This window comes from Saccopteryx leptura, chromosome 12, assembly GCF_036850995.1.
Source record: "Saccopteryx leptura isolate mSacLep1 chromosome 12, mSacLep1_pri_phased_curated, whole genome shotgun sequence".
NCBI classification, from domain to species: Eukaryota; Metazoa; Chordata; class Mammalia; order Chiroptera; family Emballonuridae; genus Saccopteryx; species Saccopteryx leptura.
In genome coordinates, this window is record NC_089514.1 from 51,458,382 (window position 1) to 51,483,886 (window position 25,505).

General features: G+C 38.4%; 1 pseudogene; it reads left to right on the forward strand.

Annotated features, from left to right (window-relative positions):
• Window positions 1-602: 602 nt before the first annotated feature.
• On the forward strand, window positions 603-1,081 carry LOC136383882 (10 kDa heat shock protein, mitochondrial pseudogene; annotated as a pseudogene).
• The last annotated feature ends 24,424 nt before the right edge of the window (window positions 1,082-25,505 follow it).

Below are 25,505 nucleotides of genomic sequence, written 5' to 3' on the forward strand. Positions count from 1 at the left end.
AATTAAATTCCATCTGCTCTGTTGCTAAGGAGGATTGGACTAGCTCTAGTTAGCCCATATTTAATTTCTATTTACATCTCTGCCCAGCATCTTTTATTCCCGATTTTCATCATAGGGTCCTATAAAAATGTACTAGGTAGAACACAAAGGAAAAATTCTTGACCTCTGTTTTTGGTAGAATCTTAGATTGAGGTCTGAGTTCAGAGTGTATGCCTTCCTGGACATAGCATGCCTGTCCTGACTCATTCTGAGCATACTTTAAAAATCCTTCCTGGAGGAAGCATTTTACAGTTTTACTGTGTAGCAGCCTCATAGCCACTGTCCTATGCTCACGCTCAATGATGTTTATACTTTGACATGTTCAATATTAGGTCCTGATGGGTAGCTCAGTTGAGCATCATCCTGGTACACCAATATTGTGGGTTTGATCCCTGGTCAGGACACATGCAAGATACAACCAATAAATGCATAAATAAGGGGAACAACAAATTGATCTCTCTCTCTCTCTAAAAATCAATCAATAAAAAATATATTAAAACTTCCAACATTAACTTCCATCTCGCAGTCCCTGCATCAGTGGCCTATGAAAGCCCTCAAGAGGGATGCATGCGAGCTGCTGGGCTGCCCTCTATTCCCAGGAGGGGCCTGGGCACTGGGTGGTTTTTCCCAAAGGTCATGTGTCCAGGCGGAGTTCACACACCCAGCAGCTGGGCTGGACTGCTGGTCTCTCCCTACACTTACCACTGGAGAGTGGAGTGTCAGCTGCGGTGGTGGTGGTGGGGGTCACGGCAGGACAGGCCCTGAGACAGTTTCTTCTGCTGTTTAACTGGAATATTATTTGAAAGGGGTGCTGCAGAAACTGTAACCAGAAGCATTATGCTTTCAGAAAAATCTTAAGGAAAAGTATTGCAAGCGACTATAGTAGCTGTTGGATCCAGCTCCATAGGAAAGAGTGGAGTCAACCAATTAACATGAAAGTTGGAGATAAATTCCTTCTAAAATATGGAGGCACCAAAGTACAGAGGACAAGAATTATTTCTTATTTAGAGATGCTGAGATTCTTGGAAAGTAAGTAAACTGAAATAGACCACTGTCAAAATGGCATCATGTGAAACTTCCCATTCCACTAAAGTTCTGAAATCTTTCATCATATAAATAATTTCTATGTCTTTTCTATAATAAACTATTGATATCCAAATCAATGACATCCAGAGTCTCTTAAAATTCAGTTTCACTATATTGATATAAACATTTCCACATAAAAATATATATTTAAAATATCAACTATTAATATAACAGCATGGTTGATAATGTGAGACCTTTCCTACCAATTAAAATCTTTTTACACATGTGGTACAGTGTCAAAGTGATCTTCCTCCTCCTCCTCCTCCTCCTCTCCTTCTTCCTTCTTTCTTCTTCTTCTTCTTCTTCTTCTTCTTCTTCTTCTTCTTCTTCTTCTTCTTCTTCTTCTTCTTCTCCTTCTTCCTCCTCCTCCTCCTCCTCCTCCTCCTCCTCCTTCTTCTTCTTCTTCTTCTTCTTCTTCTTATTTTCTTCTTCTCCTTCTTCTTCTCCTTCTCCTCCTCCTCCTCCTCCTCCTCCTCCTCCTCCTCCTCTCCCTCCTCCTTCTTCTCCTTTTTCTTTTTAGTGATGTCTTCTTAATAGTAAGTCAGTGTGGCCCTAATTCAAGGCAGGAACTTATCTTTCTGTTCTTGCTGCTTTTACATTTGCAAAGTCTCTAACTCTTTCTCCTTTGGAACATTAAAACTGCTGGCCAAAAATATAAAGGCAGCTTCTTCCTTTACTAGTCTTACCAGGAAAGTAAGTGCAAGTATATCAGTGCAAAATTAATAACTGAAGATTTAATTTTACTGTTGATTTATGGCACATTAAATGCCAAGAAGAAATACATATAACTCAAGTAAAAAATGTGAAGCGATTAATTCTGCTCTAATTCACTGGGAGAAAATAGCTCCTATTTTCTCTTTCTGTATAAGAGATAGCTACATCCTAATAGGCAAAAAATACATAGTTATTGATTGATTTGAGTCAAATAGATTCAACACATATAATTGAATGCCTATTACATGCCAGTCACTTTTCTAGATCGTTGTGATATATCATTGAGGAAAACAAAGATCTTTGCCTTATGGAGCTTACATTTTAATAGGTAGAGTTAGATGATAAATAATACATACAATAAACTATATGCTTTGTTAGAAGGATAAGTACAATTGTCAAAGAAAATCAGAGCCTGACAGTAGGTAAAGTGGTAAAAATAGATTTTACTCAGAAACTATTATTGCAATCCAGGAAACAATATCTCAGTATGGAGCTGTGTTCATTGTAGAACACAACAAGGAAAATGGGATTTTATAGTCGTGGGGGTGGAGGGCACTCAGTGGATGAAAATACCAAGGTACAACATCAGGAATCAAAGGAGATTTCTGGCTAAACTAACTGACAGGATTCTTGCTGAAGGCAGGCTGGGGTGCTCAGATCTCACCAGGAGATGGTGGCACTTGAGGAATGTAATCAGGCATCAAGGCTGATCAGTTATTGAGGGTGGAGGATCCTGGCTAAATTTCCTTAACAGGATCCTTGCTAAAACTGGGCTTGTAAGGACAAAGCTCAATGATAGGGCCTAGTCACAAAAAGGGCTCAGAGAAGACTGCCTAGAATTTGGTCAAGGAGGGAATCAATTTCACTGGGTAAAAGGAAAAATTAGAGAAAGGTAAGAGGAATTAGGCAGGGAAGGTGTTACTCTATTAGAATTACCAGACTTACACAAAAAGATAGAATTTGCCAAACCACATCTTATCTCAAAGGACAATTTCACAGCCTGAAAAAACAGCCAGAACAGAGGTTTAAGGACAGTACCCCCATCATGTCACAAAACTTGGAAGAGAGCCAGTATAGCTGTAGCAGAGTGAGCAAAGGAGAGAACAGCAGACAAAGTCAGAAAATTGCTGTCTTCACTTGTTTAATTTTGGAGTAAACAGTGACTTATTGGATCAAATTTCTTTTTTTTTCAAAAAATATTTTTTATGAATAGCAACAGCCAAATGAATATGGGGAATATTTTGATTTGTATTATTTCTCATAATAATGAGAGCGTTAAAGTTTTAAGGACATATACAGACTGAAAGTGAAGATATGAAAAAGATATTCCATGAAAATGAAAGCCAAAGGAAAGCTGCAATAATATACTTGTATCAGGCAAAGCAGACTTTTAGACAAAGACTGTATTAAGAGACCATAAGACAATTATATAATAATAAAGGGGTAAATCCAAGAAGAGAATCTAACATGTGTAAATATTTATGCACCCAGCACAGGAGCACCTAAATATAGAAAGCAAATATTATCAGCCTAAAGGTAGAAATAGGTAGCAATATGATAATATTAGGGAACTTCATTATGACACTTATATCAATATATAAATCATCCTGATAGAAAATTAGTAGAGAAACCTTGGACTTAAGCAACACATTAAGCCAGATGAATTTAACAGACATTTCCAGAACATTTCATCTAAAAGCAGCAGAATATATATTCTTCTCATGTGCACATGAAACATTCTCCACAAAAGACCATATGTTAGGCTGTAAAACAAGTCTTAATAAATTTAAGGAGACTGAAATCATATCAGGCATCTTTCTGACCAAAAATAAAACAACAAGAAATCAATCATGGGGGAAAAAACTGAAAAATTCACTAATATGTGGAGATTAAACAGGATGTTACTGAAAAACCAGTGAGTTAAAAAAAAAAAACTGAAAGAAAAATTTAAAAGTATCTGGAGATGATAAAAATGGAACTACATATACCAAAATGAATGAGATGCAGCAAAAGCAGTCTAAGAGATAACACAAAGATAAATGCCTACTTTAAGAAACATGAAAAATATATTTTTTTTCTTCTTTTCCAAGTGAGAGGAGGGGAGATAGAAAAGACAGACTCCCACATGTGCCCCAACCAAGATCCACCTGACCACCACTATCTGGGGCTGATGCTCTGCCCATCTGGGGCCATGTTCACAACCAAACTATTTTTAGCAGCTGAGGTGGAGTCTCCACGGAGTCATCCTCAGCGCCCAGGGCCAATGCACTTGAGCCAATCTAGCCATGACTGTTGGAGAGGAAGAGGAGGAAGGAGGAGGAAAAGGGATGGAGAGAGAGAGATGAGGCTGTGGGAGGGGCAGAGAAGCAGATGGTCACTTCTCCTGTGTGTCTTGACTGTGAATTGAACCCGGACATCCACACACCAGACTGTCACTCTATCACTGAACCAAACTGCCAGGGCCAAAACATATAAATCTTAAATAAATAACTTAACCTTACATCTCTAGGATTTAGAAAAAAGAAAAACAAATTAAGCCCAAGTTTAGAAGAGAAATAACAAAGATCAAAGTGGAAATAAAATAGGTACTAAAGAGAGACTAGGAAATATCAATAAAACTAGGAACTGATTCTTTGAAAAGATAAGCCAAATTGACAAAACTTTAGCCAGAATCAGCAAGAAAGAAGAGAGGACTCAAATAAGTAAAATCAGAAGTAAAATCAGAAATGAAAGAGGAGACTTTACAACTGATACCACAGAAATACAAAGATTATAAGAGACTACTATGAAAAATTATATGCCAACAAATTGGAAAACCTAAAAAAGTGGATAAATTCCTAGAAACATACCTACCAAGATGGGGTCATAAAGAAATAGAAAATATAAACAGACTGAGTACTTGTAAGGAAATTCAATCAGTAATCAAAACTCCCAACAAATAAAACTTCAGGACTGCATTTCTTCACTAATAAATTCTACCAAATTTAAATAAAAATTAATGCCCATCCTTCTCAAATTCAAAATAAATGAGGAAGAAACACTTCAGACTTATTACATGAGTTTGGCATTAACTGACACCAAAATTAGAAGGACATTGCAAGAAAAGATAATTATAGTCAATATTCCTGATGGACATAGATGTAAAAAATCTCAACAAAATATTATCAAACATCCACACACCAGGCTGACACTCTATCACTGAGCCAATCTGCCAGGGCCAAAACAATACATTCAACAATACATTTTAAAAGTATGTATTGGCCTGACCTGCGGTGGCGCAATGGATAAAGCGTCAATCTGGAATGCTGAGGTCACCAGTTCGAAACCCTGGGCTTGTCTGGTCAAGGCACGTATGAGAGTTGATGCTTCCAGCTCTTCCCCCTTTCTCTCTCTCTCTCCCACTCTCTTGCTACTCTCTAAAATGAATATATACATAAATAAATAAAATCTCTCTTAAAAAAAGAACTAAAAAATGTATGTATTAAAATATTAAAAGTATCATAAACCATGATCTAGTAGGATTTCTTCAAAGGTGACAAGAATGATTTAGCATCCTCAGGTCAATGAATATGATATACCACATTAACAAAATGAAGGATAAATTCATAGGATAATCTCAATAGATGCAGAAAAAGCTTTGACAAAATTTAACATTCATTCATGATAAAAACTCTCAACAATGTGAGTATAAAGGAAAGATATCTCAATATAATAAAAGCCATATGTGCCAAGCCACAGCAAACATCATATTCAATGTTTTTTTTTTTTTTAAGAAGGAAAGCTTTTTCTTTAAGATCAAGAACAAGACAAGGGATGTCTACTTTTCCACTTTTATTAATTGTTTTAAGCAGCACAATTAAGCAAGAAAATAAAATGTATCCAAATCAGAAACAAACAAGTAAAATCATCTCTATTTGCAGATGACATAATATTATATTTAAAAAACCATAAAAACTCCATCAAAAACTGTTAGAACTAATAAATAAAAAAAATTACAGAATACAAAATCAATTTACCAAAGAGTTACATTTCTATACACTAATAATAAACTATCAGAAAGAGATATTAAGAAAACATTTTCATTTACGATAGTATAAAAAAGAATACCAATGAATAAATTTAGCTAGCAGGTGAAAAACTTATATACTAAAAACTATAAGACATTCATAAAAGAAATTGAAGAAGACACAGTAAATGGAAAGGTAGTCTGTGACCATGGATTTGAAGAGGTATATTGTTAAAATGCCATACTACCTACCCAAAGGAATATACATATTCACTGCAATTCCTATCAAAGTTCCAATGACATTTTTTACAGAAATAGAACAAAAAAAATTCTAAAATTTGTATGAAACCACAAAGGATCCTGAATAGTCAAAACAAGCTTGAGAAAAAAGAACAAAGCTGCAAGCACCATGCTTCCTGATTTCAAACTATATTTCAAAGATATAGCAATCAAGACAGTATGGTATTAGTATAAAAACAGACACATACATCAATGGAACAGAATTGAGAGCCCTAAAGTGAATTCATATATACAAAGTCAATTACATTATGACAGAATAGCCAAGAATATACAATGGGGGAATGACAGTATCTTCAATAAATGGTACTGGGAAAATTGGACAGACACATGAAAAAGAATAGAATCTTACACCATAAACAAAAATCAATTCCAAATTGATTAAAGACTTGAACTTGAACATAAAACTTGAAACCATAAAACTCCTAGAAGAAAATATATTGGAGAAGCTCCTCAACATCAGTGTTGACTTTGGATTTGACAACAAAAGCAAAAATAAACAAGTGGGACTACAATGAAACTAAAAAGCTTCTATACAGAAAAAAAAAATCAACAAAATTAAAGGGCAATATACAGAATGGTAGAAAATATTTGTATATTATATATTTTATTAGAAGGTTAATACTTAATAGGAAAAATGTCCAATTTAAAAATGGGCAGAGAATATGAATAGACATTTTTTTTTCAGATAAGACATACAGATTACCTATAGGCATATGAAAAGGTGCTCAGCATCGCTGATCATCAGGGAATGGAAATCAAAACCACTGTGAGATATCACCTCATGTTTGTCAGAATGGCTATTACCAAAAAGACAAGAAAGAACAAGAGTGCTGATAAGGATGTGGAGGTAAGGAGCCCTCATGCACTCCTCGTGCACATGTAAGATGGTGAAATGACTGTGGTAAACAGTATGAAGATTTCTCAAATAATTACAATAGAACTACTATTCAGCAATTCCAGATCTGGGTATTTATCTGAAGGAAATAAAATTACTATCTCAAATAGATATATGAACCTCATGTTACATGTTATATTACTTACAATAAGCAAGACATGGAAATACACATGTGTGCACAAAGATGCACATAGAGAGGAATAATGGGCAGCCATAAAGAAGAAGGAAATTCTGCCATGTGTGAACACACAGAAGGGTCTGGAGGGCAGTTTGTAAGTGAGATAAATCACATAGAGAAAGACAAATACTCTATTATCTCACTAATATGTGGAATCTTAAAAAAATCAAAATTACAGAATCAGAGAATATATTGGTTGTCAGAGGTGGTGGGTGGAGAAGCAAAACTTCTAGTTATAAGATAAATAAATCCTGGAGATGTAATATACAGAATGATGAGTATAAATAACAATACTGTATTATATATTTGAAAGTTGCTAAGAGTAGATCTTTAAAGTCTTCATCACAAAGATAAAACATTGTAATAGTGTGTAGCAATGGACGTTAACTAAAGTTGTGGTCATCATTTAGGCATATATACCTATATCAAATTATTATGTTGTGCACCTAAAAACTAATGCAATGCTTTGGGTCAATTATACTAAAAAAGAAAAGAGTGTACTACATAGAGCCAAATGCCCAGATCTGCGTAGCCCCACCTTGCTCAGTCAGCAGGAGTGGGCTGCCCTGGGAAGGGCATAACCTCCACCTAGTTGTTCTCTGCAGCTGAGGCAGAAGGAGCAATAACTAGAGGCTATCTGTGGATCCCATCTGAAAGGTACACAGAAGTGTCTACCACAATAACTACTGTAAACTTTTTAGTTTCTGGAACTTATTAATAGAGCTGCTACTGACATATTTCAAAAAGGAAAAATAGAAAAATCAAATTATAAAAATCCAATTTAGGATTACACTTTTAATAGACAAGCTACCGAGTTCTAAGAAGAAAGTTCAGAAAAATGAAAAACATAATCAGAGATCCAACCCTGCTCTATTTCTCATATCACAGAACCCTCATTAATGTTGTGGCTGCTTCCAGATTTAGGTTGAGTTTTTCTAGTGATCAGTGGCACCTAGTGTCACTTCTTGGTATAGCAAACACGAGTTTAAAATTTTATCATGCTTTCCTTGTTTTATCATTTTAAAAAAAATATCATTTATAAAATTGGTAGGAAAGGGACAGAAATTATAGATGTATTAGCAACATTGAATTATTAACTAATTAAACCATTTAAAATCTGTTAAAATAGCAGCAGAGCAAACACATCATGATCAATGAGGGACTAACCATTTGTGCATGCATAGCCAAACTGGCTCAAATCAGACATTAACAGATTTTCAGAAATAAGCCTTTGTCTTTTTATCAGAGTTTATCAGATCATTTAAGACACTTTTCAAACTGCATAGAATTTACAAAAGGCAATCATTCCAATGTGGGACCAGATGATGTTACCACTCACCTAAGGGTAGGAAAAAACATGTTTTAAGAAAGAACATATTGCCCAAAATCACACTTAAAATGAACCTAATTTATTCCATAGCCTAGTTTAAATTTTTTTCAGCTTTAAATCTTGGTTAGCCATTTACTTCAATAAGCTCTTAATTTTTGTTGACAGTTTTTGGTTACATTATCCCATTGAAAGTTCACTTTTTAATTAAATCTGTTAAAGTGAGTCTGGAGTTTATATTTCAGATGTATTTGTGTTTATTGATTGATTAAACAATTTACCTTTTTTTAAGTAAGGACAGAAGGAGGGGGAAAGAAAGAGAGGGGGACAGATAGGGACAGGCAGACAGGAAGGGAGAGAGATGAGAAGCATTAACTCATCGTTGTGGCAATTTTAGTTGTTCATTGATTGCTTTCTCATACGTGCTTTGACTGGGGGACTTCAGCTGAGCCAGTGACCCCTTGTTCAATCGTGGCTCAATCTTGGTCAGCAATCTTGGGCTCAAGCCAGCAACCTTGGGCTTTAATCCAGTAACCTTTGGGCTCAAACCAGCAACCATTGGGTCATGTCTATGATCCCACGCTCAAGCCAGTGACCCTGCATTCAAGCTGGTGAACCTGCGCTCAAGCCAAATGAGCCCCCACTCAAGCCAAAAACCTCAGGGTTTCAAACCTAGGTCCTCAGCATTCCAGGTTGATGCTTCATCCACTGTACCACCATCTGGTCAGGCTAATTAACCTTTTATAGACAGTTAACTCTGCCAGTCCTAGGGTAGATTAAGGATATTCCCTAAGGAGCTCAGCTATGGGAAACCATAGCCCTGGGATTTGACCCAGCTCTGTCACTATCCCTATGAATTTAGGTCACACTTGAGTATAGGATTCAATCATCTTACCTTAGAAATAAGGCAAGAAATAGCCTGCTTCTAAAAATTATGTTGTTATAATACTGTATCATACCACTGCTTTGTAATAAGTATCTTATTATTTCAATGCTATACTATATTATTATATTATTTTCTATTTAATCATGCATTTGAAACATGGAAATTACAAAGGTAATGGAATATTTTTCTCTAGGAAATTTTAACCCAAGTAAAAGTTCTGAGTATTATCACTAGGAAAGAGAACAAAGATAGAAGAAAATTTTTAATTGTTCAGAAAAAACGGCAAAAATAAAAATACTGATGCACATTATTTAAGAGGGTAGAGATCAAAATACATATAGCACTATAAATATTTTGGACCTACAGCAAGATACTGTTGTCACTGGGGTTTAGTACTTTGTTGCTGGTTTTATTTATTTATTTATTTATTTATTTATTTATTTATTTATTTATTATTTTTTAAGAGATGGAAAGTCAGTAAGGTAAATTATTTCATTATTTTTAAAGGGTTGAGCTTGACCAGGCAGTGGCATAGTAGATTGAGCATTGGTCTGGGATGCTAAAGACTCAGGTTCAAAACCCCAAGGTCACTGGCTTGAGCATGGGCTCATAGAAATGACCCCATGATTGTTGGCTTGAGCACAAAAGTCACTGGATTGAAGCCCAAGGTCTCTTGCTTGAATGCAAGGTTGCTAGCTTGATCAAAGTGTCACTGGCTCAATTGTAGCACCCTGATCAGGTATATATGAGAACGTAATCCATGAACAACTAAGGTGCCACAACTATGAGTTAAAGGGTTGAAATTAGTTAACTTAAGATATTTTACTAACTGACATCTGCTATATGACATTTTAAGTAATAGTTTATGTAAAGCCAGTAGCCATGGCCACCATCACAGCCACCTGGCCCGTGCAGGTTCGCATTTGATCCAGACAGATGGTAATGAAACAACGGAGCCAAGAACTGGTGGTCTGGTCAAATAAGTTTGCAAATATGATATATATGTTTGCTCGCTTATAGTTTGCATTGGGTCTGGGGGACAGGATTTAAGCAGGCAGGGTCATTATAGCCTAAGACTTAGTTTTAATACTAAGCCTTTCCCACCCTTTTAATACTAAGATCTTCTCAACACTAAGCTTTTCCCTGCACCCTTGACTGTTGCATGATGTGGAGTGGTACACTCTTATGAGGAATCCTATTTATGCCTCAGATAAGTGGCTTTGTATCAGAGACTTCCTTATTTGTATACTGGCTTAAAGGCTTTAATTTCTACACTATAAAATGGGGCAGACCAGGGGCTCTCTCTCTTGGTTCCTGAAATTAGCATTGCAGCAGAGAGGCAGCCAAGATGGCAGAGTGCTGAAGGAGACGCCAGTTTGTGCAGAGAAGGATATGGGGAACAGAGGTGAATAAGGCTGGTGAGCTAGAAACCTTTGATTCTAGGAATACTCGGATGAGACAGTAGTTTTGGAAGCACTAAATTAGTGGGTTTTGGAGCCCAGTGTGTGTTTTTACTTGCCCGCCAGGTGCAAGCTAGAATTAAAGCTAATGGCCCACCAGTTCTTGGCTTCGTTGTTTCATTACCATCTGTTTGAATCAAATGCGAACCTGCACGGGCCAGGTGGCTGTGATGGTGGCCGTGGCTACTGGCTTTCCACTATATTATGTCACAGTCCCAAATCCTCAGAAAATTTAGTATTGGAAGATGACAGTGTAAAGCCAGTATCCACAGTCACCATCACAGCAGTCTGGCCCATGCAGGTTCTCATTGAATTCAGACAGATGGTAATGAAACAACAGAGTCACGAACTGGTGGGCCATTACCTTTAATCCTAGCTTGCACCTGACAGACAAGTAAAAACACACACTGGGCTCCAAAACCCACTCATTCAGCACTCACAAAGCTACTGACATATCTGAGTTTCCTAGAATCAAAGGTTTCTAGCTCACTAGCTTCATTCTTCTTTGTTCTCCATCTCCTTCTCTCTACACAAATTCTGCACTAACTGGTTTCTCTTTCAGCACTCCACCATCTTGGCTGCCTCTCCTCTCTTCCACATGGCCTTACTCTGCTCTCCAATCTGCTCTCTGCTCTAATGCCAATCTCAGGAACTGAGAGAGCAAGCTCCCAGTCTGCCCCATTTTATAGTGCAGAAATCAAAACCTTTAATCCAATATACAAAATAGGGAAGTCTCTAATACAAAGTCACTTATCTGAGGCATGATGGGATTGTACCACCCCACATCAAAAAGGGTAGGAAAGGCTTAGTCCTAAAACCAAGCCCCAGGCTACAAGGATCCTGCCTGCCCACAGTCAGCCCCCAACACACATTAATATCACCTGGGCAATGGGCTTCCACATGGGTAGTGCCATCTTTAACAAAGTGAGCATAATATATTTTATCTGCCCAACAGGCAGCATAGGTAACTGTGGTATTTGCATCCTCCCACAACCACATCCAAATTATAACTGAACTACAGAACAACCATCATTCAGAACTACCTGAAATCTAGCTGAATGTAGAATTTCTGTAACTATGGATATAAAGAGGAAGCCACAACAAGACTATTAGTAGGGGTGGAGACACTGAACAGGCTAGTCCCATACCTGTACGTGCTGGATAAAAATCAGGAGAGATATCTGAGTTGTGGAGATCCCTCCTAAAAAGTGAGGGGTCCCAGTGTCAAACCTGGCACCCCCAGCATGAGAAGTGCCAGAAAGAGAAGTTCCCATAACTTCTGGCTGTGAAAACCAGTGCTGATTGTGGCCGAGTGAGATGGAGAGCTTCTGGAGTCACATGTGTTCCTCTTAAAGGGCCCACACATGCACTTACTCAGGAATGCCACCTGAGCTCCAGCATTGGGGCAGCAGCTCAAAAGGCACCAGGGACATAGGGAGAAGAACTGAATTTTCTTGCATCAGAGTGAGAGATGGAGGGGCAGGTTTCTCCTGGATGGAAACGCTGTCAGAGGCCATTGTTTTTTTTATAAGCCCCCCCCCCCAGAGCCTGATAGACAGATAGCATATCTGAGTCTCCATCAACCTGGCTAACACTATTCTCCAGCTCTGGCAGTCGCTGAAACCCAGCCCCATCCAACATGCAGGCTCACCCAAGCTGTTTCCGGTGGCTTTTCCATACAAATAGCCTATCTTGGCTTATGCTCAGATTTAATTAAAATCTCTCAGACAAGCAGCGCTGGGCCTAAGAATACCCTGTGCCTCTAACCAAGTGGTCCCAAGACTGGCACTAGCAGCAGCCAGCCTTGGTGCAGAGTTTGGTCTCCTCTAGGCACATCCAAACCCAGCACAAGTAGCTGCCATCTGCACATCACTCTATAGCTCATGTCAGGTGGCCCTGGGCAGAACACAGGGGGTGGCTGACCTTGGCCCACATCTCCAAGGAAGCCTCAGTGCCAGCTCATGTGGAGGACAGTTTCACACCAAGTCAAAGCACCCCCCAACCACCTCCACAAGGGACACACTCAAGGGGAAGAATCAACATGAGAGCCCTGCTGAATAAGTCCTGCTTCATGGGATGGACCCCTGTACCACAGATCTTCCTCTGTGGTCATAGCCTGTCCTCACAACTGGTTGACCTGGGGATAAATCCCGCCCACTGACATGACAACAGCAATCAAGTCTCAACTACATCAGGAGGGTAGATACAGTCCACACACTATGGCATTACTGGGCCTGCTTAGGTGACTGGGGAGTCTGTGCCACTGGACCCTACAGAACACCTACTACATAAGGCCACCTATCAAGCCTGGGAGATGTAGCCACTCTTCTTAATACATAGAAACAAACACAGGTAGGCTGCCAAAATGAGGAGACAAAGAAACAAATCTTAAATAAAACAACAGAACAAAACTAGAGAAAAAGAACTAAACAAGATGACGTCAGAGTAATGGCAGGGTAGGAAGCGATACCGATAAATCTCCCCCAAAACTCAACAAGATCTTCAACCAGAAACAGAAAAACCTATACTTGGAGCCTCCAAATGCTTCGCAATACACCCAAAGGTATGGTCGAGTGAAAAATTGGCTAAATATATAACCAAACCCCAAAGGAAATAGGGAGTAAGAAATGCTCCGCCTTCCTCACTAACCTAAACAGGGCGGCTTTCTCTGGTAACTGTGAATATAGAAACTGAGGCGGGCAAAGGGGGTGAATAGATCCAGGCCACGGCACAAACGGCCGAACCAGGCTGTGGCACGAAGATCCAAGCCGAGGAAAAACTGATCCTGTGGCAACCCGGGCAATAAAAGCTAACACTCGCGCCAAACCCAAACAAAGAAAGACAAGCGGGGCAGCTATTTTACCTGGTCTCCTGGTCGGCATGCGCGCAGTTAGTGGGTGAGAGATTTCTTCCTAGGCCCGGAGAGTGGGTGCCCGTGTTGTCCCACAGAGAGGCAGGGTCAGAGGCCTTTCTGTGGGCCGAGGGCAGAGTCTCTGGGCAGCCCCAGCGCCCTGGGAAAGCCATGCACGGGAGGGAGTGAGAACTATTTCCAACGGTTGAGATTTTCTGTGCTGGAGGGGGTTTCACTCAGAGGGAAACGCAGCCAGCCTCATATCCTGGTCTGCACACGCAGATAGTGAATGAGAGATTCCTCCGAGTGCCTCGGCGGTGCGCGCCCGTGTTATCGCACAGAGGGGCAGAGTCAGGGGCCTTTGTGTGGGCCAAAGCGGAATCTCGGGCCGCCCCAGCACCTTGCAAAAGCCGCACACGGGGACGGAGCGAGACTCAATTCCAACGCTGCAACTTTTCCCTGCGGTTGGGGGTTTCACTCAGAGCGTGAGACTGCTGGCCGGATATCCTGGTCTGCGCGCGCACAGTGAGTGAGAGTTTCTTCCAAGCGCCCCAGAAGTGGGCGCCCGCCTGTGTTACCGGACAGAGTGGCAGAGCCAGAGGTCTTTGAGTGGGCGGAAAGCCCGCCTGATTATGCTAGCGGCTCTGACTGACTGAGCCTTACCCAGAGCCCTGTGCTGAGTGGAAATAGAGTGGGGAGTTGCCAGCTCTTTGAGCCTCTTACTATCCAGGCAGAGGCAGCAGCAACCCCATAGCTGGATTATCAGGCTACTAATTGAGGAAGGAAAGACTAGGAGAAAGGCTCCAGGAACACGGACTCTCTCACTGTCGGAGCCTATAAATGCTAATGAGCCTCGACTGCCAACGAGATTAAAGCACAATACATGACATCACCATAGAGACTTATCAACTGCAAACCTCTACCTGAGCGTGCCAAAGGGGCAGAACCCGGGGTACAGAGTCACCGACCAGGAAGAGGGAGAGAAAAGAAAAAGCAAGAAGATAACCTCTCAAAATCAAGAATAATCTGCAGACTTTATAACCTATCCCATTTTATTATATTTGTTCGTTTGTTTCTCTTATCTTCATTCTTGATACTTTTTTTCCTCCTCCAGTTTGGCCGATTAACTCTCTGCCGGTCTTACTCTCTCCTCTCCTTGAACTACACTACCCATAAGTGTTACATCTCCCATTATCTTTTCTCTTCTCTTCCTTTCTCTCTATGAGGGTTGCACTCCAAAACCCTTAACTCTCTCTCTCTCTCTCTCTCCTTTCTTTTTTCTTCTTTTAGTGGTTCCCTCTTTTTTTCTCTCTCTCTCTTTCTTTTCTCCCTCTATATTAGTTTCTTCCTTTCTCCTTTACATCTCCTCTCATTCAAACCTCAATAACGAACAAATTATCTTATCTGGGACTCAAACTTATGTTTGTGGCATTTTGGGGGGTTTTTACTTCACCTTTTTAACTCACTAGCAGTGCTCCCATCCCTGGCTCTCCATTTTATCTAGTTCTTCTTCCACTAAATACAATAGTAATTTTTTAATTTGTCCCCCCATTTTTCCGTTTTCCTCTTATTCCTCTCCTCATAACTCTTAGATAACCAACACCGAAAAGCAAATCATTTTATTCTTGACCCAAATTTTTTCCTTATTTGCTTTTTGTGGGTTCATACGCTCTTTTTTTTTCTTTCTTTCTTTTTTTTTTTCTTTTTTCTTTTTTGCCCCTTTATTACTTTTCCCCAATTTAGGCCCTCCATCACAGGCATTGTTTGTTATAATTCACAGTTCACCACAAGATTTTCTCAAGAAAGAGGGGAGAGGAGAGGAGAGGAAAAAAGGAGGGGGGGGAATAATTTCCTTTTTTTTTTAATTTTAATTTAATTTTATTTTTCTTTATTTCATTATTAATTTTTTTTTAAAAAAAAACTCTTTTTGATTTTTTCTTTTTTTATTATTTTTTAATATTTTTTAACTTTTTATTCTTTATTAAATCTCATCAATACTATCAACAAAACCACCCTCAGATGCCATTAAGAAAGAGAAAATCGAATATCATGGATACAAAAGAAAGAGAGGTAACACCGCTAGATGAGGAAAAATCTATGGAGAAAAAATTTAATATATTGGAAACCTTGGAGCTAAATGACAGAGAATTCAAGATAGAAATCCTAAAAATCCTCAGAGATATACAAGAAAACACAGAAAGGCAATTTAGGGAGCTCAGAAAACAACTCAATGAACGCAAAGAATATATGTCCAAGGAAATTGAAACTATAAAAACAAATCAAACAGAGATGAAAAACTCAATTCACGAGCTGTAAAACGAAGTAACAAGCTTAGCTAATAGAACAGGTCAGATAGAAGAGAGGATTAGTGAAATAGAAGACAAGCAACTTGAGGCACAACAGAGAGAAGAAGAAGAGACTCAAAAATTTAAAAAAATGAGATAGCCCTACAAGAATTATCTGACTCCATCAAAAAGAATAACATAAGAATAATAGGTATATCAGAGGGAGAAGAGAGAGAAAATGGAATGGAGAACACTCTAACAAATAATAGATGAGAACTTCCCAAGCCTGTGGAAAAAACTAAAGCCTCAAGTTCAAGAAGCAAACAGAACTCTGAGTTTTCTTAACCCCAACAAACCTACTCCAAGGCATATCATAATGAAATTGACACAAACCAACAGCAAAGAAAAAATTCTCAAGGCAGCCAGGGAAAAGAAGAATACAACATATAAAGGAAGGCCCATTAGATTATCATCAGATTTCTCAGCAGAAACTCTACAAGCTAGAAGAGAGTGGACCCCAATATTTAAAGTCCTGAAAGAGAGGAACGTTCAGCCACGAATACTATACCCATCAAAGCTATCCTTCAAATATGAAGGAGAAATAAAAACATTCACAGATACAGAAAAGATGAGGGAATTTATCATCAGAAAACCCCCACTCCAGGAATTACTAAAGGGGGTTCTCCAATCAGATACAAAGAACAAAAAAAAGCAGAGCCACAAGTAAAAGCTCCAAGAAGAACACAATAAAACCAAATTTAAACTGTGACAACAACAAAAAGAAAGAGGGGGAGAAGATGGAGATTAACAGTAGCAAAGGACGATGGAGTGCAAAAGTACTCACAAAATAGTTCGCTACAATGAACAGGGTAGGGACCCTTTTCATTACTCAAAGGTAACCACCATTGAAAAAACCACCACAGAAGCACATGAGATAAAAAAGATAGCAACAGAGGAAAGATGTATGGAATACAACCAAATAAAAACAAAAGATAGAAAAACGAAAGAGAAGGATCAAACAAGACAAAAAACTAACAGAAAGCAAGATATAAAATGGCAATAGGGAACTCACAAGTATCAATAATTACACTAAATGTAAACGGATTAAACTCACCAATAAAAAGGCACAGAGTAGCAGAATGGATTAAAAAAGAAAATCCAACTGTATGCTGCCTACAGGAAACTCATCTAAGTAACAAGGATAAAAACAAATTCAAAGTGAAAGGCTGGAAAACAATACACCAAGCAAATAACATAAAAAAAAAAGCAGGTGTAGCAATACTCATATCGGATAATGCTGACTACAAAACAGGAAAAGTACTCAGAGACAAAAATGGCCATTTCATAATGGCTAAGGGGACACTGAATCAAGAAGACATAACAATTCTTAATATATATGTACCAAACCAAGGAGCACCAAAATATATAAGACAGCTACTTATTGATCTTAAAACAAAAACTGACAAAAACACAATCATACTTGGAGACCTCAATACACCGCTGACAGCTCTAGATCGGTCATCCAAACAGAGAATCAACAAAGACATAGTGGCTTTAAACAAAACACTAGAGAACCTGGATATGATAGACATCTACAGGACATTTCATCCCAAAGTGACTGAGTATACATTTTTCTCCAGTGTACATGGATCATTCTCAAGAATTGACCATATGTTGGGCCACAAAAACATCAGCAAATTCAGAAAAATTGAAGTTGTACCAAGCATAGTTTCTGATCATAAAGCCTTGAAACTAGAATTCTACTGCAAAAAAGAGGGAAAAAATCCCACAAAAATGTGGAAACTAAACAACATACTTTTAAAAAATGAATGGGTCAAAGAAGAAATAAGTGCAGAGATCAAAAGATATATACAGACTAATGAAAAGGACAATACGACATATCAGAATCTATGGGATGCAGCAAAAGCAGTGATAAGATGGAAGTTCATATCACTTCAGGCATATATGAACAAACAAGAGAGAGCCCAAGTGAACCACTTAACTTCCCACCTTAAGGAACTAGAAAAAGAAGAACAAAGACAACCCAAAACCAGCCGAAGAAAGGAGATAATAAAAATCAGAGCAGAAATAAATGAATTAGAGAACAGAAAAACTATAGAAAAAATTAATAGAACAAGGAGCTGGTTCTTTGAAAAGATCAACAAAATTGACAAACCCTTGGCAAGACTTACCAAGGAAAAAAGAAAAAGAACTCATATAAACAAAATCCAAAATGAAAGAGGAGAAATCACCACAGACACCGTAGATATACAAAGAATTGTTGTAGAATACTATGAAAAACTTTATGGCACTAAATTCAACAACCTAGAAGAAATGGATAAATTCCTAGAACGATACAACCTTCCTAGACTGAGTCAAGAAGAAGCAGAAAGCCTAAACAGACCTATCAGTAGAGAAGAAATAGAAAAAACCATTAAAAACCTCCCCCAAAATAAAAGTCCAGGCCCTGACAGCTATACCAGCGAATTTTATCAAACATTCAAAGAAGACTTGGTTCCTATTCTACTCAAAGTCTTCCAAAAAATTGAAGAAGAAGCAATACTTCCAAACACATTTTATGAGGCCAACATAACCCTCATACCAAAACCAGGCAAGGATGGCACAAAAAAAGAAAACTACAGACCAATATCTCTAATGAATACAGATGCTAAAATACTAAACAAAATACTAGCAAATCAAATACAACAACATATTAAAAAGATAATACATCATGATCCAGTGGGATTCATCCCAGAATCTCAAGGATGGTTCAACATACATAAAACGGTTAACGTAATACACCATATCAACAAAACAAAGAACAAAAACCACATGATCTTATCAATAGACGCAGAAAAGGCTTTCGATAAAATACAACACAATTTTATGTTTAAGACTCTCAACAAAATGGGTATAGAAGGAAAATATCTCAACATGATAAAGGCCATATATGATAAACCATCAGCTAACATCATATTAAATGGCACTAAACTGAAGGCTTTCCCCCTTAAATCAGGAACAAGACAGGGTTGTCCACTCTCTCCACTCTTATTTAATGTGGTACTAGAGGTTCTAGCCAGAGCAATCAGACAAGACAAAGAAATAAAAGGCATCCATATCGGAAAAGAAGAAGTAAAGGTATCACTTTTTGCAGATGATATGATCCTATACATCGAAAACCCCATAGAATCCACAAAAAGACTACTAGAAACAATAAGCCAATACAGTAAGGTCGCAGGATACAAAATTAACATACAGAAGTCAATAGCCTTTCTATATGCCAACAATGAAACAACTGAGAAGGAACTCAAAAGAATAATCCCCTTCACGATTGCAACAAAAAAAATAAAATACTTAGGAATAAACATAACAAAGAATGTAAAGGACTTATATAATGAAAACTATAAACCATTGTTAAGGGAAATCGAAAAAGAAATAATGAGATGGAAGAATATACCTTGTTCTTGGCTAGGAAGAATAAATATAATCAAGATGGCTATATTACCCAAAGCAATATACAAATTTAATGCAATTCCCATCAAACTTCCAATGATGTTTTTTAAAGAAATACAACAAAAAATCATCAGATTTATATGGAACTATAAAAAACCCCGAATAGCCAAAGCAATCCTAAAGAAAAAGAATGAAGCTGGGGGCATTACAATACCTGACTTCAAACTCTATTGTAGGGCCATGACAATCAAAACAGCATGGTATTGGCAGAAAAATAGACACTCAGACCAATGGAACAGAATAGAAAGTCCAGAAATAAAACCACATATATATAGTCAAATAATTTTTTATAAAGGGGCCAACAACACACAATGGAGAAAAGAAAGCCTCTTAAATAAATGGTGCTGGGAAAACTGGAAAGCCACATGCAAAAGAATGAAACTGAACTACAGTCTCTCCCCCTGTACAAAACTTAACTAAAATGGATCAAAGATCTAAACATAAGACCTGAAACAATTAAGTACATAGAAGAAGACATAGGTACTCAACTCATGGACCTGGGTTTTAAAGAGCATTTTATGAATTTGACTCCACAGGCAAGAGAAGTGAAGGCAAAAATTAATGAATGGGACATCAGACTAAGAAGTTTTTGCTCAGCAAGAGAAACTGATAACAAAATAAACAGAAAGCCAACTAAATGGGAAATGATATTTTCAAACAACAGCTCAGATAAGGGCCTAATATCCAAAATATACAAAGAACTCATAAAACTCAACAACAAACAAACAAACAATCCAATATAAAAATGGGAAGAGGATATGAACAGACACTTCTCCCAGGAAGAAATACAAATGGCCAACAGATATATGAAAAGATGCTCATCTTCTTTAGCTATTAGAGAAATGCAAATCAAAACGGCAATGAGATACCACCTCACACCTGTTCGATTAGCTGTCATTAGCAAGACAGGTAATAGCAAATGTTGGAGAGGCTGTGGAGAAAAAGGAACCCTCATACACTGTTGGTGGGAATGTAAAGTAGTACAACCATTTTGGAAGAAAGTATGGTGGTTCCTCAAAAAACTGAAAATAGAACTACCTTATGACCCAGCAATCCCTCTACTGGGTATATACCCCCAAAACTCAGAAACATTGATACGTAAAGACACATGCAGCCCCATGTTTATTGCAGCATTGTTCACAGTGGCCAGGACATGGAAACAACCAAAAAGCCCATCAATAGATGACTGGATAAAGAAGATGTGGCACATATACACTATGGAATACTACTCAGCCATAAGAAATGATGACATCGGAACATTTACAGTAAAATGGTGGGATCTTGATAACATGATACGAAGCGAAATAAGTAAATCAGAAAAAAACAGGAACTGTATTATTCCATACGTAGGTGGGACATAATAGTGAAACTAAGAGACATTGATAAGAGTGTAGTGGTTATGGGGGGGGAGGGCGGAATGAGAGAGGGAAAGGGGGTGGGGAGGGGCACAAAGAAAACAAGATAGAAGGTGACAGAGGACAATCTGACTTTGGGTGGTGGGTATGCAAGATAATTGAACGATAAGATAACCTGGACTTGTTATCTTTGAATATATGTATCCTGATTTATTGATGTCACCCCATTAAAAAAATAAAATTATTAAAAAAAAAAAAAAGAACTAAACAAAATGGAGACATGCAATCTATCAGATTCAGAGTTCAAAACACTGGTTATTAGGATCCTCAATGAATTTAGGGAAGAGTAGATGAACTTAGTGAGAACTTCAGCCAAGAGATAGAAAATATTAAAATGGAACTAGAAAACAAAAAGAGAACCAGTCTGAAATGAATACATTACAGGGAATCAACAGTGGAGTTGATGAACAGTGGTTGAAGCGAAGATCAAATCTGAGATTTGAAAGATAAGGAAGCTAAAGCAGAAAACACTCAATTAGACAGCGAAAGATGATGATGATGATGATGAAGAAGAAGAAGAAGAAGAAGAAGAAGAAGAAGCAAAGGAAGAGGAGGAGGAGGAAGAGAAAGAAGAAGAAAAAGAATTAAAAAAACTGAGGATAGTATAAGGAGCCTCTGGGACAACTTTCATCATACCAACCTTTTCATCATGGGGATGCTAGAAGGAAAGAGAGAGCAAGGAATTGAAAACCTATGTAAAAAAGTAATGATGGAAAACTTCCCTAACCTGGTGAAGAAAATAGATGTACAAGTCCAGGAAGCACAGAGTCTCAAACATGATGAACCCAAAGAGGACCACTCCACCAAGACAAGTCATAATTAAAATGCCAAAGGTTAAAGATAAAGAATCTTAAAAGCAGCAAGAGAAAAGCAGCTAGTTATCTTCAAAGAAACTCTCATAAAACTATCAGCTAATTTCTCAACAGAAAATGTAGTCCAGAAAGGATTGTCAAGAAATATCCATGTGCTGAGAAGTGAGGACCTCCAATCACAATTCTCTACCAGCATAGTCATTGTTTAGGGTCAAAGATTTGATGAAGAATTTTGCAAACAAGAAAAAGCTAGGGAATTTTTTGTCACCCAATCAGCATTACAAAAATGTTGAAAGGTCTTTAGGAAGAAGAAGAAAAAAATAAAGGATTAAAAATAAAGGGGTCTCACAGGATGCCATCTGGGTCCTGCTTCAATAGTTGCCGGGGTCCAGCCCCGGGGGGGATCCAGGGGTCCCACAGGAGGAGACGGCGTCGGCGAAAATGGAGTGAGAGAGCCGAATTCTTTTCTTTCTCTTTATTCTCTGGTTAGCATTTACTGCCAGGCATCTCTGCCAAATGCTAGTATAGCTCCCTTTTTATACACGCACACTGAGTTACAATCACATGGTGTTAATTATTGCTTTTGTTTCACTATGTTTTCATGTTTCGGATAACAGTTAATTTACATCTATGAGTCACAAACCAGGTAGCAAATCATTCAAAATACAAAATAACTTGAATAGCGATAACAACATTAGTAAAAGCTTTTAGAGTATTAGTTCTAAAAGGCTTGCCTTTAAAGAAATTAACATAACATTAAGAATAGCTTTCACCCAAAGATATGCAGAGTGCACTTGCAAGATAGCCCAGCAGCAACACAAGACATTCCATGGATTTCCCTACATTTTTAAATCTCATGAGAACATCTCATTGAGAAAGCCTAGCAATTGCCTTTAGTCAAAAGACAATTCTCTTAGTAAAACATTCTTTTCTTGCTGACTACGCTCTCATCCTAGGCCACACAATGGGCCATCCTACTATACCTTACCTAAGATACTATTGTCTAATCAAATATTACTTATTTATTATATTTAAACACTAGTTAAGTTCTGACTCTATTCTTCTTAGAATATACCACTATTTGCAGATCAAATAAGCAGGAAGAAAGGAATGTTTCTCTACTTATCACTTGAAAAGGCTAGGGAAGAAAAATGTTAAGTGAAGGCCGAAGGGTGCTCTGTGCACAGCCACTGCCTCCTAACCATTCACAAGTCACAATCTCTTCTTTTTAATATGATTAAGAAGGAATTCTCCTATAAACTTAACCCTTTAGGAGGGATATCATAGCCAGCCTCTTATGTCTATGAGCCCAGTTCAAGGGGCTTACAGGCTTTTCTGTGGAACTCACACCCTCTGTCTCATTTCCAAAGAAATCACTATGAATCTACAGGGAAAGCACGGTACTATTATCCCTGTGCCACAAATAATAGCACACACCCAGAAAAGGGGGGATATAAGGCCAGATTAATTTAAAAAGTCAAAGGGGGGAGTATCATTGTGCCTTTCCTTTGCGGTGACTTTGTCACCCCGCAGCCATTGGTCTTCACTGCAGTGACTTTGTCAATCAGCAGTTTTTGGTCTTTTCCTGCTGTGACCTTGTCAGCCAGCAGTTGTGGGTCTTCTTCTGCTGTGACCTTGTCAGCCAGCAGTTGTGGATCGGCTCCCGACAAATAGTGGAAAGGAAGATCATTGAGCTAAAAGCCTGCCAGACTTACTGCCTCTGCTATGAGGAAACAGGGACACTGGGAGGTAGGCTTCCCCCTCTTCAACAAATGGTGCTGGGAAAACTGGAAAGCCACATGCAAAAGAATGAAACTCGACTACAGCTTGTCCCCATGTACTAAAATTAATTCAAAATGGATCAAGGACCTAAATATAAGACCTGAAACAATTAAGTACATAGAAGAAGACATAGGTTCTAAACTCATAGACCTTGGTTTTAAAGAGCATTTTATGAATTTGACACCAAAGGCAAGGGAAGTGAAGGCAAAAATAAATGAATGGGACTACATCAGACTAAGAAGTTTTTGCTCAGCAAGGGAAACTGACAACAAAATAAACAGACAGCCAACTAAATGGGAAATGATATTTTCAAACAACAGCTCAGATAAGGGCCTAATATCCAAAATATACAAAGAACTCATAAAACTCAACAACAAACAAACAGTCCAATAAAAAAATGGGAAGAGGACATGAACAGACACTTCTTCCAGGAAGAAATACAAATGGCCAACAGATATATGAAAAGATGCTCATCTTCATTAGTTATTAGAGAAATGCAAATCAAAACTGCAATGAGATACCACCTCACACCTGTTAGATTAGCTATTATTAACAAGACAGGTGATAGCAAATGTTGGAGAGGCTGTGGAGAAAAAGGAACCCTCATTCACTGTTGTTGGGAATGTAAAGTAGTACAACCATTATGGAAGAAATTATGGTGGTTCCTCAAAAAACTGAAAATAGAACTACCTTATGATCCAGCAATCCCTCTGTTAATCCAAATTCAGAGGAACCCGAAATATGGAAGACAGGAGCAAAGTCCGTCGTTTACACATTAAAGTTTTATTGTCTAGCTTGGCCAAGCGGCGGGAACTCCGACAGAAATCTGACGGAGAGCGCGCTGGCCCTTTGTTCTACTTAGTTTTTATAGTTTTGTAAGTGGGAAGTACAGAAGCAAAAATTGCAATTAGGAGCTCCTTACCGCTATTGGTTATAGTCATATGTCCTTTAACATGATAGGACCATGTTCACTTTGCAAACCATACATCATTTTGGAGAAAACAAAATTTACAAGTCAACACAATGGTAGAAAGATCTCTTTACATATTAAAAAGCCTTCCTATATTTTCTAGGGTTCATCCGCCATCTCTCTGTCCAGAGTCAGAGGTATTAACCACATGCATTTACATAAGAGAGGTAGTTTCCGTGGGGACAAATGCCCGCAAATGGCTCATAGTTATAAGAAAAGGTTTATTTTGGCTTTTCCCTTCCTGCACCTGGCTAGCCATTCACTCCTTTCCCCACAGGTGTGGTGGAATGTCAGGGAATCTATGCTTTCCTTCCCTTTTCATTTACAATACAATGGCAAGATCCATCCTGGTTATGCCACACAGTACAGAGACTATTCTCACAATTTCTCTTCACACCTTAACCCAAATTAATAAAATTTCCTCCAAGCCTCCTAAAATATTAATATTAATTCAGTAGCCTTTGGTACTTTACAACACCTGCGGGTGAAATGGCTCAGTGGCTCCTTACCTCTACTGGGTATATACCCCCAAAACTCAGAAACATTGATACATAAAGACACATGCATCCCGATGTTCTTTATAGCATTGTTCACAGTGGCCAAGACATGGAAACAACCAAAAAGCCCTTCAATAAGACTGGTTAAAGAAGAAGTGGTACATATACACTATGGAATACTACTCAGCCATAAGAAATTATGACATCGGATCATCTACAACAAAATGGTGGGATCTTGATAACATTATACGGAGTGAAATAAGTAAATCAGAAAAAAACAAGAACTGCATTATTCCATACGTAGGTGGGACATAAAAACGAGACTAGGCCCTGGCCGGTTGGCTCAGCGGTAGAGCATCGGCCTGGCGTGTGGGGGACCCGGGTTCGATTCCCAGCCAGGGCACATAGGAGAAGCGCCCATTTGCTTCTCCACCCCCCTCCTTCCTCTCTGTCTCTCTCTTCCCCTCCTGCAGCCAAGGCTCCATTGGA